We start from the raw sequence: 21,712 nt of genomic DNA, 5'->3' as shown, positions 1-21,712 counted from the left end.
GGCCAACATTCCTTGGAGATCTCCATGTGTCTTGGCATTAATCTTCCCCGAGATCTAGAAGGTCTTCAGCACAAGGATCCCAAGTAAAAAGGCTTATTCCGTTCCTGGCTCTTCTTTCTTGGTGGTATTGAGACCCTCCTTCTCTCTCCTTTTGTCTCTTGTAAGATAAAGGTGATGCAGACTACACCCAAGGCAAACTTCCTTTACATTGGATCAGGGTTGAGTAAGGGGATTGCATCCCATCCTAATCTCCTTACAACTGATTGGTTGATCACATCAGATCACATCATTACATAACCACCAAAGGACTGAGAATCACGGGCCAGCCAAGTTGATACATAACCTCAACCATCAGAGCCAATGGTACTCTTGCCTTGTACCTCCACATTCCTTACTTCCTGACATCATCATTGCTGAGCAAAAAAGTTAGATAGCAGATTTTTTAACTATTGTCCTAAATCAAAAATGTTGAATAACAAGACAGTTGATAAATGAGGAGTACCAGGAGTCCTGGCATGGCATTGTAGGATAAGTGCTGGACTGCAAAGTTGGTTTGAACAGTAAGATCAGCGGTTCAAACTCACCAGCCACTCCTCTGAAACCCTAGCCAGTTGAAACCAACTGGAGTTCACTTAACAACAAAATGAAAGTAATAGTTAAACAATTTTCTTTTGCATTTGAATTGGACACCACCAACAACAACAACAAAACCCAGAAAGTTGTTTAATTGCTAGAAGTTTCTCCTCATAACAGACCTCTTTGAAAAACAAGGGAAAAAAATCAAATCTGTTGCCATCAAGTCAATTCTGACTCACGGTATCCCATGTATTACAGAATAGAATTACTCCATAGAGTGTTCTTCACGATAATCTTCACAGAAGTAGTTTCTCAGGTCGTTCTACCATGGAGCCACTGGGTAGGTTTGAACCACCAATCTTTAGGTTAGAAAATTACTTGTACCACCCAGGGACCTACATAACAGACCATTCCCTCCTTATTCCTTGATAGCATAATAACAGTCAGATGAGCCAGTAAGCCGACACCAAATAAGTCATGCTTCTCTCTAAAAACCAAACAATAAATTCCAAATGGCCTCAGATACCTTATAAGCTGCAGGACTGAACATGGCATATTCTCTTTTTTAAGAAAAAGAAGAGGGATCCTGGTAAAAGCTGAGGACACGGGGGTTCTTTCTCCTATTATACTGTTTATGTAATAATGCAGCTTTATCTGACCACACAAAACTATGTTCAGTCTTAGCCCTCCCCTTTGTCTTTTTGATACCTATACATGCAACCACATATATGATCTCCTCATTGTATTCTTGAAAATAACTTGTAATAATAGCTTTGGGTGAAAGGGAAAGAAAAACATATGATATGCACTCATCTTTTTTCCTTTGTTTGACTCACAGCTGTTCCAGGGCATCTCACAGAACACTAACATGAACTTGATAGAGAAAGCTGGGGTATCAGGAAGGTCATACAAGTTCTGGCAGCTTCCTTGTAAGCTAATTTATTCATGATGGTATTTGCTACAATCGTGAAGACACAGAATGAAAGAAAATGTGATTTAAACAGTGACTTGGAAAGCAGAAATTCTTGGGCTTTGCTCTCAGCCTATTGTCAACTGCCTCTTTAACCTGGGTGCGTCCCAGAAGAGTACTCCAAGGATTAATTAGCTTCTTAAATGCTTTGAATGTGAAAATGCACTAAATAAACATATGACAGGTTAAATTCACTAGAGAAGAGAGAGCCCTGAAGTCAGAGGACGGGAGTGGAGGATGGTTATAGAATGATAAAGTACATAATGTTTGTTCATTCTTACTCTAGAACAATAGAAAGAAAATATCCTTAAGGGGTATACCACTTTATATAAACTGCAGGAGAGGGATTTGCTGTTGTTAAGTGTCATCCAGTTGGTTCTGACTCATAGTGACCCCGTATAGGGCTTCTGAGGAACAGCTGGTGAGTTTGAACTGCCAATCTTGCAGTTCAAACCAATGTTGTAGTCGGTGCATTATCCTACAGTGTCACACCGGGACTTCAGGAGGGGGATAAGAAGGTGACAAACTAATCAAAAGCTAATACAATACTGTGGACTATCGACTAGAGGTGGGAGACTGAGTGGGGATAAGAGCAATGTCATGGATGGCATTGTATCCCCCCAAATTTTTTGACAGCTTGACTGGACCATGATTCTCAGTGGTTTGGCAGTTATATGATGATCTCCATGATGGGGTCCGATGTGATAAACCAATTAGGGGATTAATCACCAAATGCCATCATGTTGACTCTGACTCATAGCAACCATATTATAGGATTTCTGAGGCTATAAATCTTTATGGGAGGAGAAAGCCTCGTTTTCCTACTTCAGAGCAGCTTGTGGGTGCTTATCCTACAGTGACACAATAGACTTCAAGAGTGGGATACACCACCCTTAAACCTATCACTCCCCTGATCCCATGTAAGGGAGTTCCCCAGTGGTATGTCATGTAACACCTCTTTATGTAACAAGGGATAAAAAGAGAGAGAAGTGAGCAGAGAAGGCAGAGCTACTACCATGAAGGAAGAAGAGCCTGGAATAGAGTGGGTCCTTTGGACCTGGGGTCCCTGCACTATGAAGCTGAAGCTTCTAGACCCAGGGAAAAATTGATGCCAAGACACATGGAGAGCTCCAAGGAATGCTGGGCCTACAGATGTTGATATGAGACAAGGACCTTTCTCCAGAGCCAGTACTCTGGATTAAGACTTCTAACCTTCCAAACTTTGAAAATATGGATTTCTGTTTGTTAAAACCATTCTCTTGTGATATTTCTGTTATAGCAGCACTAGAAAACTAAATCAACAGGACTCTATAATCATGTGGTGCAAGGCTCTGTAGCTAGAAACAAAAACAGTTAATCTTTCAAGAAAGGAAATAGGACACTGATCTTAGGAGGCAGAGAGCATTGTGGTACAGAAAGAGACAGACTAGATAATTAGATGAACTTTTCTCAAAGGAAATTAGTCAGGAGGAAGAGGGAATGGGTAATATTAATATTGTAAGTAGATGGACACTAGTATACCAAGCCCATGTTGCTGAACCAAAGCAAACATGATGTAGTCAAAACTGCAGCGAATGATTGAAAATGAAATTTAAAAAATTTGGCAGGTAGAAAATAATACGTTAGTTGTTATGCAATAAACTGTGTCCTCCAAAAATATGTGACATAAATCCTAACCTCTATGCCTGTGGTCGGAGTCCTGGTGTGGTGCTGTGGGTTAATGCACCAGACTGCACAGCCGTTTGAATTGCAAGGTCGGTGGTTCAAGCTCACCAGCTGCTCCTTGGAAACCCTATACAGGGTCACTATGGGTCGGAACCGACTCAACGGCACTTAACAACAACAACAGCAATGCCTGTGGTTATAATCCAGCTTGAAAATGGGTTTGCTTTGCTATATTGATGAGACAGAATTAGTGTAGGGCGTGTCTTGAGTCATATCTTTTGAGATATAAGAGACTCAACAGTCAATGAGAGAAACAGAAATGAGGTAAGAGAGATGCCAAGCCACACAAAGATCACCAGAGCAGAAGCCCAGAAGAGACAGGAACCTTCCTTCAAAGTTGACAGGGAGAGAAAGCCATACCACAAAACCAGCACTCTGAATTTGAATTTCTAGCCCACTAAACTGTGAAAAAATAAATTTCTGTTTGTTAAAGGCACTCACTGGTGGTATTTCTGCAACTAAGACACTAGTCATAAGGTGTTACTTGATAAGTTGAGAAAAAAAAAAAACCAACTGACAATAAAATGCATGAGAGGTGAGGGACCAGGTAATATGGTCTGGAATGCAGTTTTGATTAGGTATTAGAATACGAAGGAGAAAGAGAGAAATAGAATAATAACACAAAGAAAGAAGGCAGTATTGAAAATAAGATGATAGTAAGGGTTAGGGGCAGAATATTACTGGGAAAGATTTATAGTGTAATAAAGCCAAGTGTGGGATTTTGACATGCATGCTAAAGGGTTTCACTAAAAAAAGAATTCAGAAACAAAAATAGAACTGCTCATACATATGGGCACATTGAACCCAATATCGTTTTCCCATAATTACATGTCCACAGTTTGTATTTGCATCTGCCAAATGAACATGTACACTTGCTCACATCACTCTGTTATCATATTAGCCTGGCTTCTAAGAAAAGAACATTCCCAGTAAACAGTTTGAATGTCATCGTTCCCCATTATTACGTGTGAGGGCAGCAATTCCATTGAGCAAGCTTGCAGGGACTGTCACTTTTGGGAAATCCACTTCATGGACATCAACCATTTTATTCTGAGGCTTTACATTTCCTACTGAGTCTTTAAAGTTAAAACCTTATGTGTGGTGACTTTTTCTTAGCTTATCTTTATTTTATACAAAGTTGGACCCTAAAATGCTTACAGAGCATTTCTTGAAACCTAGATTACAAAATTATTGGTGATTTAGCTAGTTACCTCTTCTGAGTTGGCCAGATAAAAGCCATAAACCCTAATTACATAATAAAGTTTTTTTCCAAATATCAAAATCCCTAAGAGAACAATCATTTGCAGTATCCAGACCGAGATTTTGTGGGCTGGATCACCAAGTATCCCGCATGGGTTTAGGGCATGGGCTGTTACTGTTTCAAGGCTGCAGTGTCAGCTTCCCTTCATTTACATAATCCTTGCTTGCTCTGCTTTTAAGTCACCCTAGCTGATTGATCCACAAGAAGTAGAAATGCATTGATTTAGAATGAAGGTACCTCTGTGTGCATTGCCTTCAGTGTTCTCTAAGTACTTAATCCTAAACAAGGGCAGTAGCTCAGCTCATAAATTACTCCAACTGGCCATTCATGAAGGAGCCCTGGTGACACAGTGGTTAAACACGCAACTGTTAACCAGAAGGTCTGTGGTTCAAAGCCACCAGTCACTCCATGAGAGACCTATGAGGCAGCCTGATTCCATAAAGATTTATGGCCTTGAAAACCCTATGGGGCAGTTCTACTGCATTCTATAGTGTCAGTATGTGTCTGAATTGACTTAGTGTTAATGGGTTAGGGAGACACTTCTGCCTATTACAATACTTTGCTTGAGACTATGTTATTATTATTATTCCCAATAACTGCTTAATTATAAAACTAAGAAGTGCTGAAATTCTAAGACAGTGCCATGATCCTGACCCTCCCTAATAGAACACCAATAGAATTAATTAGAACCCTGGATTCAGCCTTGTAAGAACTCGGAAATGGTGAACAAAGGACAGTAACAAGAAACTGCAAACGTAATAAAGACAAGAATAAATCACACGATTTGAAACACACTTCTTCCAAAGTCACTGCCTGTCTACTTCCTGCCCAGCAGACAGCTGGCTCCAGCGGCCCTGCAGCTGCCACACACCACCAGCCAAACACATGGATCTCCTGTGCACTGGGAAGGGCCCCTCTCTGGCTCTGAAACTAAGAGCACAGATCTCCTGGGAGTATTGTTCAGATGTCCTCCCTCTCCTCCTGCTAGCACAGCTGACAGCTGCCTCCAGTGACCCCCACAGCCACTCTGCTACCACCAGCCAACACCAGAATACTAGGAAGTACTCTGACCTCTGGATCTGAAACTAATAGCACAAATCTCCCAAGTGACTGTTCAAGTGCCCTGTCCCCTCCTGCTTCTGGTGTGGCAGACAGATGCAACAGTCACAGGCCTAGTGGACCCACAGTTCTCCTGTGCATGTCAAAGTTCCCTGATCTCTGACTCTGAATAAAAATAGTACAAATCTTTCTGGTGGACTGTTCTAGAAGTACATACTGACTGGTCTGGAGGTGGCCTGAAAGATTGAAACTGTGTTCTAGCCATATTAGGAGCCTTCACAGAGTTGGGCCAAGGACTATATCCCCTAAGGAGAATCCATTCAATGTGCACTTTCCAATTGGTCTGGGACTCACTCAAGGAGCTCTCACAGAGCAGGGGCTGCACAGTGCTGAAGGCAGATTGATTAGTGAGTATATATCCTTCTGTCTTTATCTGGGAACCTCTGAAAAACTGAAGCCTTAGTATGGCCTAAACTGGAGATACCACAGTGAGAGAAAAGAAGTGGTAATCAAAGTCTGAAGACAGTACACTTCTAAGAATCTCTTGTAGAAATTTGTGCTGTGGAAAGCACTGTATATTTGGGGGAATTGAGAAAGCTAACACTTTAAAATATCATGATATCAGGCTTCAGCAAAATAGCCACAAACACACAAAACAATCTATAGATTCAATGAAATTCCCATCAAAATATTAACAGCTTTCTTTGCTGAAATGAAAAAGTCATTCTTAAATTTATGTGGAAATGCAAAAAAAGGGGGGAAAACATTGCCATTGAGTTTATTTCAACTCATGGTGACCCCTTATACGTAAGAGTAGAACTGTGCACTCCAGCGTTTTCTATGGATAATTTTTTCAGAAGTAGATCACCAAGTCTTTCTTCTCAGGCACCTTTAAGGGGACTCCAACTGCCAACTTTTTGGTTAGCAGTCTAGCATTTAAATGTTTGTACCACCCAGGGACTCCATGGAACTGCAAGGGGCTCCCTGACTAGCCAAGACAAGCTTGAAAAAGAACAGAAGAGGAGGACTCACACTTTCCAGTCTCAAAACATACTATGTTGTTGTTAAGTGCCTTTGAGTCACTTCTGATCCATAGCAACCCTGTATAAGGTTTCTGAGACTGTAAATCTTTATGGGACCAGAAAGTCTCATCTTTCTCCCACAGAGCAGCTTGTGAGCTCAAACCACCAACCTTGTAGTTTGCAATCCAGTGTTTATCCTACAGCTACCACACTCCCAAAACATATTATAAAACTACAGTAATCAAAGCATTTCAGCACTGGTATAATGATAAACTTATGACCAACGGAATAGAATTGAGAGTTTAAAAGTGAACCCATACAACATGATGGGAATCCTGGTGTGGCGCTGTAGGATAAGCACTGGACCACAAAGTTGGTCTGAACCATAAGATCAGTGGTTCAAGCTCACCAGCTGATGGCTGGAAACCCTATACAGGGTCACTATGAGTCAGAACTGACTCAACGGCACTTAACAACAACAACAACATCTATGGTCAGCTGATTTCTTTACATGGGAGTTAAGTCCATTTAATGGAGAAGAACAGTGCTGGGACAACTGGACTTCCGGAAGCAAGAAAAATAAAACTGAACACATACCTCACACCATACAGGAAAATCCTCTCTAAATGGATCAAGGACCTCAATGTAAGAACTAAAATCATAAAACTCTTAAAAGGAAACAAAGGGGTAATGTTTCAGGACTTAGTAACTAACAATGGATTCTTAGATATGGTGTCAGAAAAATGAGCAACAAAAGAAAAGACAGATTAAATGAGACTTCATCAAAAGACCTTATCAGCAAAGTGAAAAGACAACCTAAAGATTGGGTGAAAATTCTGGGGAACCGTATATCCAAAAAGAATTTAATCACCGGAATATCCAAAGAGCACATACAACTTTAAACAACCTAATTTAAACAACAATTTTTTTTTAATGGGCAAAGAATTTGAATAGACCTCTCAACAAAGAAGAAATACAAAGGCCAACAAACGCATGAAAAGATATTCAACATCATTAGTCATTGTTGTTATTGTTAAGTGCCATCAAGTTGGTTCCAACTCATAACAACCCTATACAGGCTTTCCAAGGAGCGGCTGGTGGGTTTGAATCACTGACCCTTTGGTTAGCAGTCCAGTGCTTATCCTACTGTGTCACACCAGAACTCCAAATTAGTCCATTAGTCATTGTTGTTGTTGTTAAGTGCCATCAAGTCGATTCCAACCCATAGCGACCCTGTATAGGGTTTCCAAAGAGCAGTTGGTGAGTTTGAACCACCAACCTTGCAGTTCAAACTACTTTGCAGTTTGACACATTAGCTCACAGTGCCACACCAGGACAAAAACACTCAGGCAGGAATATATAATCATTTAAACAACTAACCAAAGGGCACATTCTGCAAGCCTGTCTCCTGCCTGCCATCACACAGCCTTTCTCTTTCCATGAGTCTGGAGTCAGCTGTTCTATTTCTCCATGTCATCATCAGATAGTTTTTCATAGTGGCTGTACCATTTTATAATGGACAAGGGTTTCCATTTCTTAATATACTTGCCAACACTTAAATTCCTTTTTGTTTTGTTTTGATCATCACCATCTTAGTGGGGATGAAATAATATCTCATTGCGGTTTTAATATGCATTTCTCTGCATATTAAAACCACAATGAGATATGCAGAAAAATGCGTATTAAAACCACAATGAGATATGCAGAGAAATGCCCTGGACCACAAGGTCGGTTTGAACCATAAGGTCAGCACTTCAAACTCACTAGCTGCTCCTTGGAAACCCAATACAGGACCATTATGAGTTAGGACTGACTTGAGGGCATTTGACAACACCACCACCAGTGACAGTCAGTGGGGAGATGGGGGAAAGGAAGACTCATTGCTTAGGAAGCACTGAGTTTCTAGTAAGAGTGAGGGAAAACTATGAAAGCTGAGAGAGACAATGGCTACACAACATGAAGACATGAAGAACATAATTAACATCATTAACATAATTAACATGTAAAAGTGTTGAAATAGCAAATGTTTCATTTTATATTTCTAGATACACCTTGTTGGTGGTGTTGGTGTTGTTATTAAGTGCTGTCAAATCGGGTCCCACCCATAGTGACCCCACATAGAGTTTCTGCAGAGCAGCTGGTGACATTGAACCTTGCACTTCAAACCAACATTGTGTCCAGTGCTTTATCCTACAGTGCCACACCAGAACCTAGCCCAATAAAAAGTACTTGTTAGAGAAATTACAATGTATGTTTTTAAAAAACAAAAATCACTCCAAAGTCTTTCACTTAGACCAGGGATCAATTGTGAGTTGTGTGTATGTGTAAACATGTAATATATGCATGTGTGCTCATAAACATCACACACACACTCTCATGTTGAAGCGTTTGTACTGAATTTTCAATGCCTTTCCTGATTAGAAAATGTTATTTCTATGGTATCACTTTTAACGTGTGGCCCTGCAGGATAATGCGCTGGACAGCAAGGTCAGTTTGAGCCGCAAGGTTGGCAGTTCAAACCCACCAGCCACTCCTCAGAATACAAGGTTACTATGAGTCAGAACCAACTCTATAGCACTTAACAACAGCAACAAATGGTGTCACTTTTGATGTATTCATCATAGTATTCCGCCGTATAGTAGCACCATTATTTTTTAATCCCAATACTTTATTTTAGGGCACTTAGGTTTTCAATATTGTGTGACTGAAAACAGCATTAAAATGAACACTTTTTGGCTACTTCTGTGATATATATCCATAAATATTTAATTAATAAGAATTCTTCAACATGGGGTATCAGGCCCAATGTTATACAAAATAAATCACTAAGATGTCTTAAAGTATTGACGGAATATTTTTTATACTTGTTGTTAAGAGCCATTGAGTCAGTTCTGATCCAGAATGACCCTGTAGAGGGTTTCTGAGGAACAGCTGGTGAGCTTGAACCACCGACCTTGTGGTTCAGCCGGACTTTGCAGTCCAGTGCATTAATCCTCAGCACCACAGCACGATTCCTTTTCTTTCTTTTCATATCTGGTCATCAAATTACACTACTTTGTTCATTTTTAATCCACCATTGTGTAACTATAAAAATCATTTGATTAGCCATCTTAGATAATCAGACCAAAAAAGAAATTTACAGGCAATGAAAACTGATTAATGACTTTTGTTATTGATGTTGTTGTGTTGTTGAGTCAGTTATGACTCACAGCAACCTTGTTGTTGTGGTGTGATGTTGAGTAGATTCTGACTCACAGCAATCTTGTGTAGGATTTCTGAGGCTATAAATGTATATGGGAGCAGAAAGCCTCATCTTTCTCCCATTGTAATGAATTGTTGTTGTTATTTTCGTTGTTGTTAAGTGGCTTCAAGTTGATTCTGACTCATAGAGATCCTGTATAGTGTTTCCAAAGAGAAGCTTGTGGATTTGAACCACTGACCTTGAGGTTAGCAGTCCAGTGCTTATCCTACAGCACCATACCATAATTTCAGATTGTCGTTGTTGTTAAGTGCTTTTGAGTTGGTTTTGACTCATAGCATATCCGAGGAGTGAATTTGAACCACAAACCTTGCAATTTAAATGACCTTGCAATCTAGTGCTTATCCTACAATGCCACACCAGGACTCCAGATTAGTGACACACAAGTATACCTCAAATAGAAAAAACATATATGTTTATTGCTACTGTTCAGATGTCTGCCTGGTCTATAGAATGTAGCAGATTTTCAGGGCCTGTGATAAAGTACAGCACATATTTAGGAGAGAAACCAGGCACTAAGAGTTATATATGTCAATAATGATAGGTTGTTGTTTTGTGCTGTCCAGTCAGTTTTGACTCATAGCGACCCTGTATAGGGTTTCTGACAGAGGTTGGTGGGTTTTGAACTTCCTAGTTTGAGGCTAGCAGTCCAATGTTTCTCCTACAGCTCCAGAACAAGGCTCAGGAATGTTATGTTGTTGTTGTTGTTAAGTGCCGTCAAGTCAATTCCGACCCATAGCAACCCTGTATAGGGTTTCCAAGGAGCAGCTGGTGAACTTGAACCGCTGACCTTGCAGTTCAAACGGCTTTGTAGTCTGACACATTAACCCACAAGAACTACCTAATTACTTATGCATAAATGCCCCCAAAATATTTTCTTTTATCCACACTCTTGGAGAAATCATACTAGCATCTACTTATTGTCCATCTTCATTTATTTTAAATGCCAGCTGATCTATAAATGTGGTACATAACAGAAGGCTATCCAGTTAAAGACTGTCATTAAAATGTCATAAATCGATATTCTTTTTATTAAGTAAGGTTTCATCATTGCTAATTATTTTGTACTTCAAGCAAAAGAAGCCCTTGTCCTTTTCCAATAAGAAGGATATAGATGTCCACTCCCTCTTATTCCGAGAAATGGAAGTTTGACCTGAGTCATATGTGGCCGTGGGGTGGGAAAATAAGAAATCTTTCCTTGAACATACTAGAGTATTTAACAGTTCATGCTACTCTAATGAGTAATGTTGTTGTTTTGAAGTGCCATCATGCCAGTTCCAACCCATAGTGACCCTGTATAGAGTTTCCAAGGAGCAGCTGGTGAGCTTGAACCACCGACCTTGCAGTTCAAACGGGTTTGCAGTCTGGCGCATTAACCCACAGTGCCACACCAGGACTCAGAGTCTAATGAGTAATAGACTAGGGCAATTGGATACTGTTCAATAACTAGTGACTTACTGGTTGACTTATATTTGTGGACATCTCATATAATCATAGAGGGTTTAGTTACCACCAATATGTATTTAATAGAGCTTTGACGATTCTGGTCAATGCTCTGTTAATATTCCTTTGAGAATCAAAAAACCTTTGAACTGCCATGTAGGCAACTATATTGGTTTCCTAGGACCGTTGTAACAAAATGCCACAAATTGGGTGACTTGTAAGAACAGAAATTTATTGTCAAATAATTCTGGAGGCTAGGAGTCCAAGATCAGGGTACTGACTGTGTCCATTCCTTCTGGGACTTTGAGGTGAATCTTTTCTATGGCTCTCTCCTAGTTATTCTACCTCTAGTTGTTCCTTTGCTTGCATGCTTCCTCTATATCCTTGTCTCTTTGTATCATCTTCTCTCTCATAAGGACCACAGACATATAGGATTAGAGCCCACTCCACTCCAATATGTTAAACCAAGTGAAAACATCAAAGAAAATCTCATTCACAGTTACTAAGGGTAAAGACTTCAACATATTGTTTTGGAGGGACACAATCCAATCTGTAACAGCAACCAATGACTATCATTCTCGGTTGATCTCTGTACCTCAAAACTTACAGGTGCTCCTATCTACCACTACTGACCTCTTAGTTCAGGACCACAGAAGGTCTTGGACAGAATGAGAGAAAAATGTAGTACAAAATTAAAAATCATAAAAAATAAAAATAAAAGACTAGTTTGTTAGAGATTGATGGGAATCCCCAGAATGTGTTCCTTCTGTTGTTATTGTTGCTGTTAAGTGCCATCGAGTCAGTTCTGGCTCATAGCGACCCTGTATAGGGTTTCCGAGGAGTAGCTGTTGGATTTGCACCACCAATCTTGCAGTTCAAACCAACTTTGGTCCAGTGATTGTCCTACAGGCCACACCTAAGGACCGAGAAATCATTTAGTCTGGCCCTGCTAAAGCAACTGCAGTTCCAGCCATCACGGTGTTGTTGTTAAGTGCCATCGAGTTGGTTCCAACTGATAGTGACCCTGTACAGGGTTTCTGAGGAGCAGCTGGAGGATTTGAACCACCAACCTTGTGGTTCAAAGTCCATTGCTGATCCTACAGTGCCACACCAGGAGTCCAGCCATCACATTGTTGTTGCTGTTGTTAAATGCCGTTGAGTCGGTTCCAACTCGTAGTGACACCATATAGCATTTTTAAGGAGCAGCTGGTGAGTTTGAACCGCCGACCTATGGTTCAAACCGACCTTGCAGTCTAGTGCTTTATCCCACAGCACCACACCAGGATTCTAGCCATCATATTAGGGGTGAGTTAATTAAATGTTTTACCAAATATAACAGGCTAACTTTTAAGTTAATAGTTTTGTATGGCCTACAGATATTATAAAATTTGACAGAAAAAAAGAGTACCCACGCTGCTATATAGGGTTTCTAAGGAGCAGCTGGTGAATTTGAACTGTTGACCTTGTGGTTCACAGTCCAGTGCTGATACTACAAAGCCATACCATGAATCCATGTTCCATCTAAGGACCCTTAAAGCCTGCAGATGAACCCACCCCCAAGGATCACCCTAAAGCCAAACAACAACAGACCTATAAAGTGAACAATAATACTCATGAGGAACATAATCAACCATGAGAGACCAAAAGGGCAGCGTTTGCCCCAAAACAAAGCTCAAAGACAGGAAGGGTCAGGAAAGAAGAACAAACAGAAATGGGGAACCCAGGGAGGCAAGAAACCCACTGTTACACTGAGGGAATTGCAATTAATGTCACAATGTAAAGTACATACATTGTTGAATGAAAAACTAATTTGCTTTGTAAACTTTCACCCAAGCCCCAATTAAAAAAAAAAAAACACCATGCAAGGCTGTTTTGGAAATAGTGTGAGAATGAAAGTGGACGGCTGAGAGTAGGGCTCAGAGCATAAGAGCTTACTCTGAGACCTGCTTCAGGCTGGGGCCATAAGGACAACAAGGCATGGCTAGGCAAGTCCCCAACAGAATGTCTCAAGAGACACAAATGCAGGGTAAAGAGCACACTCATAAAACTGTCACAGTTGAAGACTCACAGGCCAGGTGGCCAGAACAGGTAACAGATAAGATGAGGCCGGTAGGACTGGAAAAAGTCTTAGTACTATAGGTCACTTATGTGATGTTATGTTTAAATCTATTGGATCCTGCGGTTTCTGAATGCTCCATTGGGTAAAAGTTGTAATCCTAGTTTGCATATCCCCCTCCCATGGTGTGTCCCAAAACCCTATATAAGGTGCGGTTTGTGAACTGCTTGGGGTCGAGCTTTGGTGAGCTGATGCAGTAACACTGCAGTAACACTGCTGAACACTACACTGCCAGCCGCCACTCGACCCTAGCATGCTAGCTTGAATAAAGCCCGCCTGCTTTTGCATTATCTTTGTCTCTTGGTCTCCTTATTGGGTGGTGGTCTCGGACCCTAACAATAGCTATTTCTATAGAGGTAGAGAAACTTCGCAGTAAACTACATTGTGTGTATGTGTGTTGGAAGCGGGGTGGCAGGAGAGAATGAGCGGATGTCAGTATGTTTAACAAGTAGAGCATCTTCAATAATATCACAATTGGGAGAACACTTTCCCTAAGGATTCCAAAAAGGTTCTCTCCATTGCTGCTCCCTGAACTTCATACACAAAGCAAATGGTGAGAATGAATCTTATAAAATTCTAACACTGGAGCCAAATCAGTGTGAAATTGAGCTTTGAGAACAAATTAAAAAGTTGCTATCATTTCTATTTTTGGAAATTGTTAAAAATAATTTTCTCTTTGGGCCACTGGGATCAGGAACTACCTTCCCCATCCCCCAGTCCTTGGTGTGCACACAAAAGCTTTTTAAAGTAGTGCTAGAAGGAGTGGTTTGACTCTAGAGGCTCTGGTTTGACTCTAGTAGCTCTGGTTTGATTCTAGAAGCTCTGGTAGCGCAGTGGTTACGAATCGGGCTCTGAACCTCAGTCAGCAGTTCGAAACTACTAGCTGTTCCGCCGGAGAAAGACGAGGCTTCCTGCTCCCGTAAAGATTTACAGCCTCGGAAACCCTGTTGGGGGCAGGGGTCACTATGAGTCGACTTCCAGGGCACGTAACAACAAGGAGGAGTGGTTTGACTCTAGGATGCAAGGGGAACTTTTCTCTCTCTTTCATATGCAGAGTACTGCAGGAGACTTGCAGACAGTGCTGATGACAGAAATGGCTCAAATGTCCAGCTGATCCGGCCCTGACACATGCTTTTGAATCACACATCCACCTACTGGCAATGCTGCTGTTGTTATTAAGTGCTGTTGAGTCAGTTCTGGCTCATAGAGACCCTGTATGAGGTTTTCAAGGAACGGCTGGTGGCTTTGAACCGCTAACCTTGTGGTTAACAGTCCATTGCTTACCCTATAGCACCACACATACCCACAATAGGTTCTAGTAAACATGATTTCCTCCCACATTCTATTTTAGAAAAACAATTTTCAAGAGACTTTTATGGTTTTACACTTAATCCTTAAATACTACAATATTTAACAAGACACAAAAGCATCTCTTATGTTCCCTCTTCCTGTCTCCCACTCCCTCGCACGCTTGCTTCCTTTTGAAAAGCAACTTAAGACGTTTGAAGCTGTCTCTGATTTATAACCCCAAAATCATAGAAGTAATGTGTTCTAAATCTATGATATATGATTGAATTCTATCTTCCCCACCCCAAATATGTGGGTGAAGTGGTTTTTCTTTTATTTGTTTTTTTAACCAAAGACTCCCTCTTTTCTTTGAGCTTCTCTTTTGAGGAGTATAGGGCCTGGACATTTGAGATAACTTATTTGTAGATAAAGAAAAAAACAGAGTGAATTGTGAGCAACAAATCTTTCAAGCACATAAATGTAAAATGAAAGCAAGATAGCACAGTAATTAACACAGATGAAAATAGTTTGCATTCTTCCCTAGAATTCTTGTGGATGATAAATTGCCTTATCTGGAAACGATATTTTCAAGTTGTAAATCTTCATACGAATAACAACTTCCCTACATCTTGGAATGAAATTAGAGAACAAATATTAAGATACAATTTTTATTTAACTGTCAAATGATAATGCCAGATCAGTAGCATGAACGTGTACCTGAAATTAAGAACATAGATGGCCATTTTCCCCCATTAAATTGCATGGATATATGCACTTAAATAGAAATTCAGGATAAGTAAAGTTTCTAGCCATTCATATTGGAAATAGTTACTTTCATGGGAATCTTTTTAATGCATTGAGAGATTCAGTGGATAGAAAAGGAAGAAGAGAGTCATCTTGCAAACCTCTTTGAAGAGTGCATTTGCCACACCTAAATTGGTATGTTTACTGTAGAATGTTTTTATAAGTGCATGCCTCTGGTTTCCCATATGTCACAAGTGCTCCAGACTGCTATTAAACTGGAAAAAGATAAATCAGAAAAATAGTACTTCTATTACCTTCTCTGGGCATGCAGTGTGAGCTGCTTCTTCACCCCAAAGTCTACCTGGAAGATTTAGCTCAAAACCTAGGACGGCCCTCAAACATGGCCATGAATTCCTGGATTCCATTCACATGTGCTTTTTAAAAGGAGATGGCTCTGTTCTGACACAAAGTTGCCACCATAGTCCCAGTACTTACAACTAACCTAGCAGAGTTGGGAAAAGGACCTCTTTGACCCTTGATCCACAGTCAAAAAGGAAAACACACAAAAAAAGTTAGGAAATACTTTAAACTTTAAACCAAAAACTAAAAGCAATGCAATCAAGTTCATTGAGACTCAGAGGGACCCTACAGGCCAGAGTCGAGTTGCTCCTCAGGGTTTCCAAGACTAAATCTTTACAGGAGCAGACAACAGACAGCCTCATCTTTCTCCTGCAATTTTAAATTTAGTTATGATCAAAATGCAACATATAAACATTTATGGGGTAAAGCTAAAACAGAACTTGGAGGGAATTTCATAGCTTTATAGGCTTATATGAAAAAATAAAGAACAGTTTAAAATCAATAATCGAAGCTAGAAAAAGGGTCAAATACACAAACCCAAAGTAAGCAGAAAGAAGGAACAATAAGGCTAAGAGGGGAAAGATTAGTCTAAATGATAAAGCCCTACCAAAATTAACATAAAATGCAAATTACCAATATCAAGAATGCAGAGGGAATGTCATTATAGAACCCACAAATGTTATTATTAATAACTTTATGCCAATAAATTTATTAACTTAGACACAATGGACAAATATCTTCAAAAATATAGCGTACCAAAGCAAATATAAGAAAAATAGTCAACCTATGCTAACAAAATTTAATATGTAACAAGATACCTTCTCAAAAGAAAATTCAAATACCAGACGTCTTCACTAATGAATTCTGTCAACTATTCAAAGATAGGATAAGCATTGGACTGCTAACCAAGCTAACTGCAAGGTTGGCAGTTCAAACCCACCAGCTGCTCTAGAAAACTGTTTACAGGGTCGCTATGAGTCAGAATCGACTTGATGGCATTTAGAAACAACATATAAAAGGAGCTCTGGTAGCATAGTGGTTACGAATCGGGCTGCGAACCTTAAGGTCAGCGGTTCGAAACTACCAGCTGCTCCGCGGGAGAAAGATGAGGCTTTCTACTCCCGTAAAGATTTACACCCTCGGAAACCCTATACAGGGTCGCTATGGGTCGGAACCGACTCGAAGGCACATAACAACAACAACAACATATATATATATATATACAGAGAGAGAGAGAGAGAGGTAGTTTGAATCTATCAGTCACTTCATGAGAGAAAGAGGAGGCTTTCTGCTCCTATAAAGAGTTACAGCCTTGGAAACCCTATACAGGGTCGCTATGAGTATGAGTCAGGACCAACTCAGTGGCACACCACCACTACACATGCACACACATATATGCATACACACACACACAGAGATATATATACTGGTCTTCCACACAGTCTTTCAAAAAAAGATAAGAGGAAGAAACACTTCCCAACTCATTTTATGAGGCCAGCATAAAGATATATTTTATATACGCTGTTGTTGTTGTTGTTGTTATGTGCCGTGGAGTTGTTTCCAAACCTTAGCGACCCTGTACAGGGTTTCTGAGGTTGTAAGTCTTTACGGGAGCAGAAAGCCTCATCTTTTTCCCATGGAACAACTGGTAGTTTTGAACTGCTGACCTTGAGGTTAGCAGCCTGATTCGTAACCACTACGCTACCAGAGTGTTTTGGTTTTCATCCCACCCCCCAGCCCCCAAAAAAGTACAATGGACTGCCAAAAGAACAAACAAGTCTGTGTTAGAAGGAGAACAGTCAGAATGTTCCTTAGAAGCCAGAATGGTGGAGCTTTGTCTCTCATACTTCAGACATATTATCAGGAAGGACTAGTCCCTGGAGAAGGACATTGCTTGGTAAAGTGGAGGATCAGCAAAAATGAAGAAGACACGATGTGAGATGGATTGGCACAGTGGCAGCAGCAATGGGCTCAAACATAACAATGATTGTGAGGATGGCACAGGACTGGGCAGTGTTTTGTTTTGTTGTGCATGGCATTGCTATGAGTCAGAACCAATTCAACAGCACCTAACAACAACAGTAACTAACATTCCATGTTCTGATTATTAGTGGATGTTGACAACTGTTTCTTTTCATTTTGAGTGTGCCATATCAGCAAGTGAAGGTTTGTTCCATCCATTTCATTAAGGTCAACTCTACTTTGAAGAGGCAGCTCTTCCCCAGTTGTATTTTGAGTGCCTGCCGGGGTCTGACCCCGACATAGTTGTCACGAGTTTTTGGTTCACGAGGAGGGGAGATCCAGCGGCGATAGGGATAGCGAAAGAATACACAAACAGAAGAAGGGAGACAATGAGGCACCCCAAAGCCAGGGTGGATACATCACTGGTGGGCAGGCTTGGGACTACAGGCATCATGGCCTCTGCAGGCAGCGACTCACTGCCCTGCAATCTTTAATGCATGCCTTCCAACCCGTAACGCACCGCAATCTTTACTCCATGCCTTCCAACCAGTAATGCACTGATCTTTACTCCATGCCTGCCAACCAGTAATGCACACCTGGGGAGGCTCGGGCCTCTGTTTTATTTAGGGGAGGAGTTTCACACCAAGCTGGGAGGGACTAAAACAGGATACAGCTAACATCAGTAATTTTCCAGACATTCAGGTAACTTTACATTGTACTTCACTGGTTCGAATCCCAGGCCAGCAACTTGGATTCTCAGGCCCAATTAACATATCTATAGCCCCTGAGGTCAGTTGGGGGAAGGTGAGAGTTCTGCAGGAGACGCCCAGGTGAATGGGCTGCACCTGGAAAAGGGATTAGGGAGGATGGGTTCTTTGTCTATAGAACAAAGAACCGAGAAGTAGCTAAGATATTTTTAGTTAATCCTTTGGAGAAAGGTTTAAACTTGCAACCTTTAGTTAATCCTTTGGAGAAAGGTTTAACCTTGCAACCTTTAGTCTCCGCTTTAGGAAAATATCACATTTATCTGTGGATTTTCAAAGGCTCCAGTGTATTAATTTAATATATATACCTGAATATTAAGATGAAAGCAATTTTCCATTAACTGCCAGTAGCCTCATTTGTTACACTCAGCCCTAGAGGGCCTCGAACCTCTGACTAGTCTTACACGGTCTGCAACAAATGCCTACCAACCTGAGGGGTTCATCTTCCCGCACTATATCTGACAATGCTCTGCTGCTATACATGAGGTTTTCAGTGGCTAAACTTTCATAATTGTCTATCATAGTTAGGAACTTCTTCTGAAACCTGTCCACCATTTAAAATACCAGTGGCATACACAAGTTACCACAGCTCGACAAACTGACAGACATTTGGTGACTTGGTATGTTTAGTGGGGATGCTTGGTGTTTTGTTGTTGTTAAGCGCCGTTGAGCTGGTTCCGACTCATAACAACCCTGTATAGGGTTTCCAAGGAGCAGCTGGTGGGTTTGAACTGCCAACCTTGTGATTCGAAGTTCAGTGCTGATCCTACAGTGCCACACCAGGAGTCCTAGATGGGAATATTGCATGCATTTTTCTTTGGTATATGGAAAAGGTCTATACTGCTCATGAGACCTTCAAAAGGTCTGTGACTCAAAATAGGTTAAGTTTCATAAAAGTATATGTACAGATATATTTGTGAACACAAATAAGTGTTCTTGGGGCGAGATTGTGAACAGGATCATGGAGTCAGGTGGAGAAGAGAGATCACTTTCAATGGAAGGGATCAGTGAACATTTTAGGAAGGATATGTGGCATTCAAAGTTAGAAGATTTTCTGCAAAAGAATTGATAAGAAGTAAGGAAGCTTAGAATCATGACAGTGCCAGGAAAATAGAGAGAAGGGGTGGATGTAAGAGCCAGAAAGGTAGAATTGGTAGGATTTGGCATCTGATTACCTGAGGGGCCAAGAGAAATGTCGAGGATTTGATGCTGATGCCAAACTTTTAAGCCTGGGTGAATGGAGAGATCAATTTCTCATTAAAGATATCTAAAAGCATCAAATATTTCTTTACTAGAATCATGTTTCTTTTTCCTTCTTTGTAAAGAATAAAACAGTGGACTGACACTTTAACTTTCTGAATGCTTTATAATGGAAAACTTCAAACATACAAAGTAGAGATAACAATATATTGAACCTCCATGTATCTATCACCCAACTCCAACAATTATCAATATCTAAAGTCAGGTTTCTGAAGCAATGACCACTACCAGTTGCCAGTGGAGTTGATTCCAATTCATGGGAACCCCATGTGTGTCAGACTAAAACTGTGCTCTGAAGAATTTTTAATGGCTGATTTTCACAACTAGATCATCAGGCCTTTCATCTGTGATGGCTCTGGGTTGGTTTGAATTGCTAACCTTTCAGCTAGTAGTCAAATAATTAACTGTTTATGCTACTCAGGGACTTTCAGCAACAATATAACCTAAATTAACACAGTCCACACTGCCAATGTTCTAAATCCTATTAAGATGAATAGTGAATAAGGTCTTGATAGCTCATGAGTGGCCATCTAAGGTACAGCTATTGATCTCTCCCCATCTGGAGCAAAGAGGAGTGAAGAAAATTGAATATGACTAGAAATAGTCCAATGGACTAATCCACCACAGGAATCTCAGCCTCCATGGACCCTGAGTCTAAAAGAAATAGATGATACCTGACTACCACTACCAACGGCTCAGGAAGGAATCACATTAGAAAGCCCTAGATAGAGTGGGATAAAAATGTGGAACAAAACTCAAAATCATAAAAGAGACCAAGCTTACTGGTCAGATAGAGACTGGTAGACCCCTCAAGACTATGTCCTTCAGTCACCTCTCAGGGCTGGAAATGAACTCAACCCCTGGGTCGATTTTCAGCCAAACAATAGACAGGTCTTTAAGGGGAACAATAACACTAGAGAGGTATACACTCTTTAGAATACTCAACCATTTGAGCTCAAAAAGGTCAGCATTTACCCAAGAACAAAATTCAGAAGGGTTAGGAAGAAAGGAAGAATGGAAATGGGAAACACAAGGAGGAAGTATGGAAATTGATGCTGCATTGCGGGGATTGCAATCAATGAGACAGAACAAAAAGTGTATGAATTGTTGACTAAAAAATTGATTTGGTCTGTAAACCTTCACCCAATTCATAATACAACCAACAATATAGTCTTAAATTCTCCAAATAGTCCAATTTTCTAACAAGGGAACTGTTTACCCTGATGTTTACAGTTAAGCTTTCTCTTTTGCCATCTCTAAAAGTATATATATATATATTATGCATGTCTGTGGGCATTTGTATTTTTTTTCTATAGAAAGGCACAATAGCTTCTGACTAGGCCTCAATCACACCTCACCCCCACCCACAAAGAACCTTTGCTCCGATAATAGAACTTTTAAAATTTAAATATAATCTCTTAAAATTGAATACAAGTAAAGCATTACTCTTGATGAGTTATTCTGATTCTTCAGTACTGAAGTATTAAGGAAATAGGACCCCAAATAGGTACATTCCTATTTTGTAGGTGGAGAGGTCTGAAATATGGAATGATAACCACAGTAGTTATGTCTAAATGGATAAAAGTGGTTGCGGTGCATTGGATTACTAAATATGGCTCTTCTAACCGTGTTGGTGTTAAGTACCATCAAGTCAGTTCCAGCTCATCACAACCTTATATGGGGTTTCTGAGGAGTGGCTGGTGGGTTTAAACCACCAACCTTGCAGTTAGCAGTCCAGTGCTGATCCTAAAGTGCCACACCAGGACTTCTAGCTGTAGTCTTCCATTTTGTGATGAATTGTAACTTCTAGTCTTCACGTGCCTGTAGTTATGGTCCCATTTGAAGTGAGGCAGGATTGGGATGGGGTATATCTTGAGTCATCACCTTATTAGAGGGTGTGATTC

Source organism: Chrysochloris asiatica, unplaced genomic scaffold (assembly GCF_000296735.1).
Source record: "Chrysochloris asiatica unplaced genomic scaffold, ChrAsi1.0 scaffold00180, whole genome shotgun sequence".
NCBI lineage: Eukaryota > Metazoa > Chordata > Mammalia > Afrosoricida > Chrysochloridae > Chrysochloris > Chrysochloris asiatica.
The sequence above is the reverse complement of the archived record's forward strand: the minus strand, read 5'-3'. Positions refer to the sequence as shown.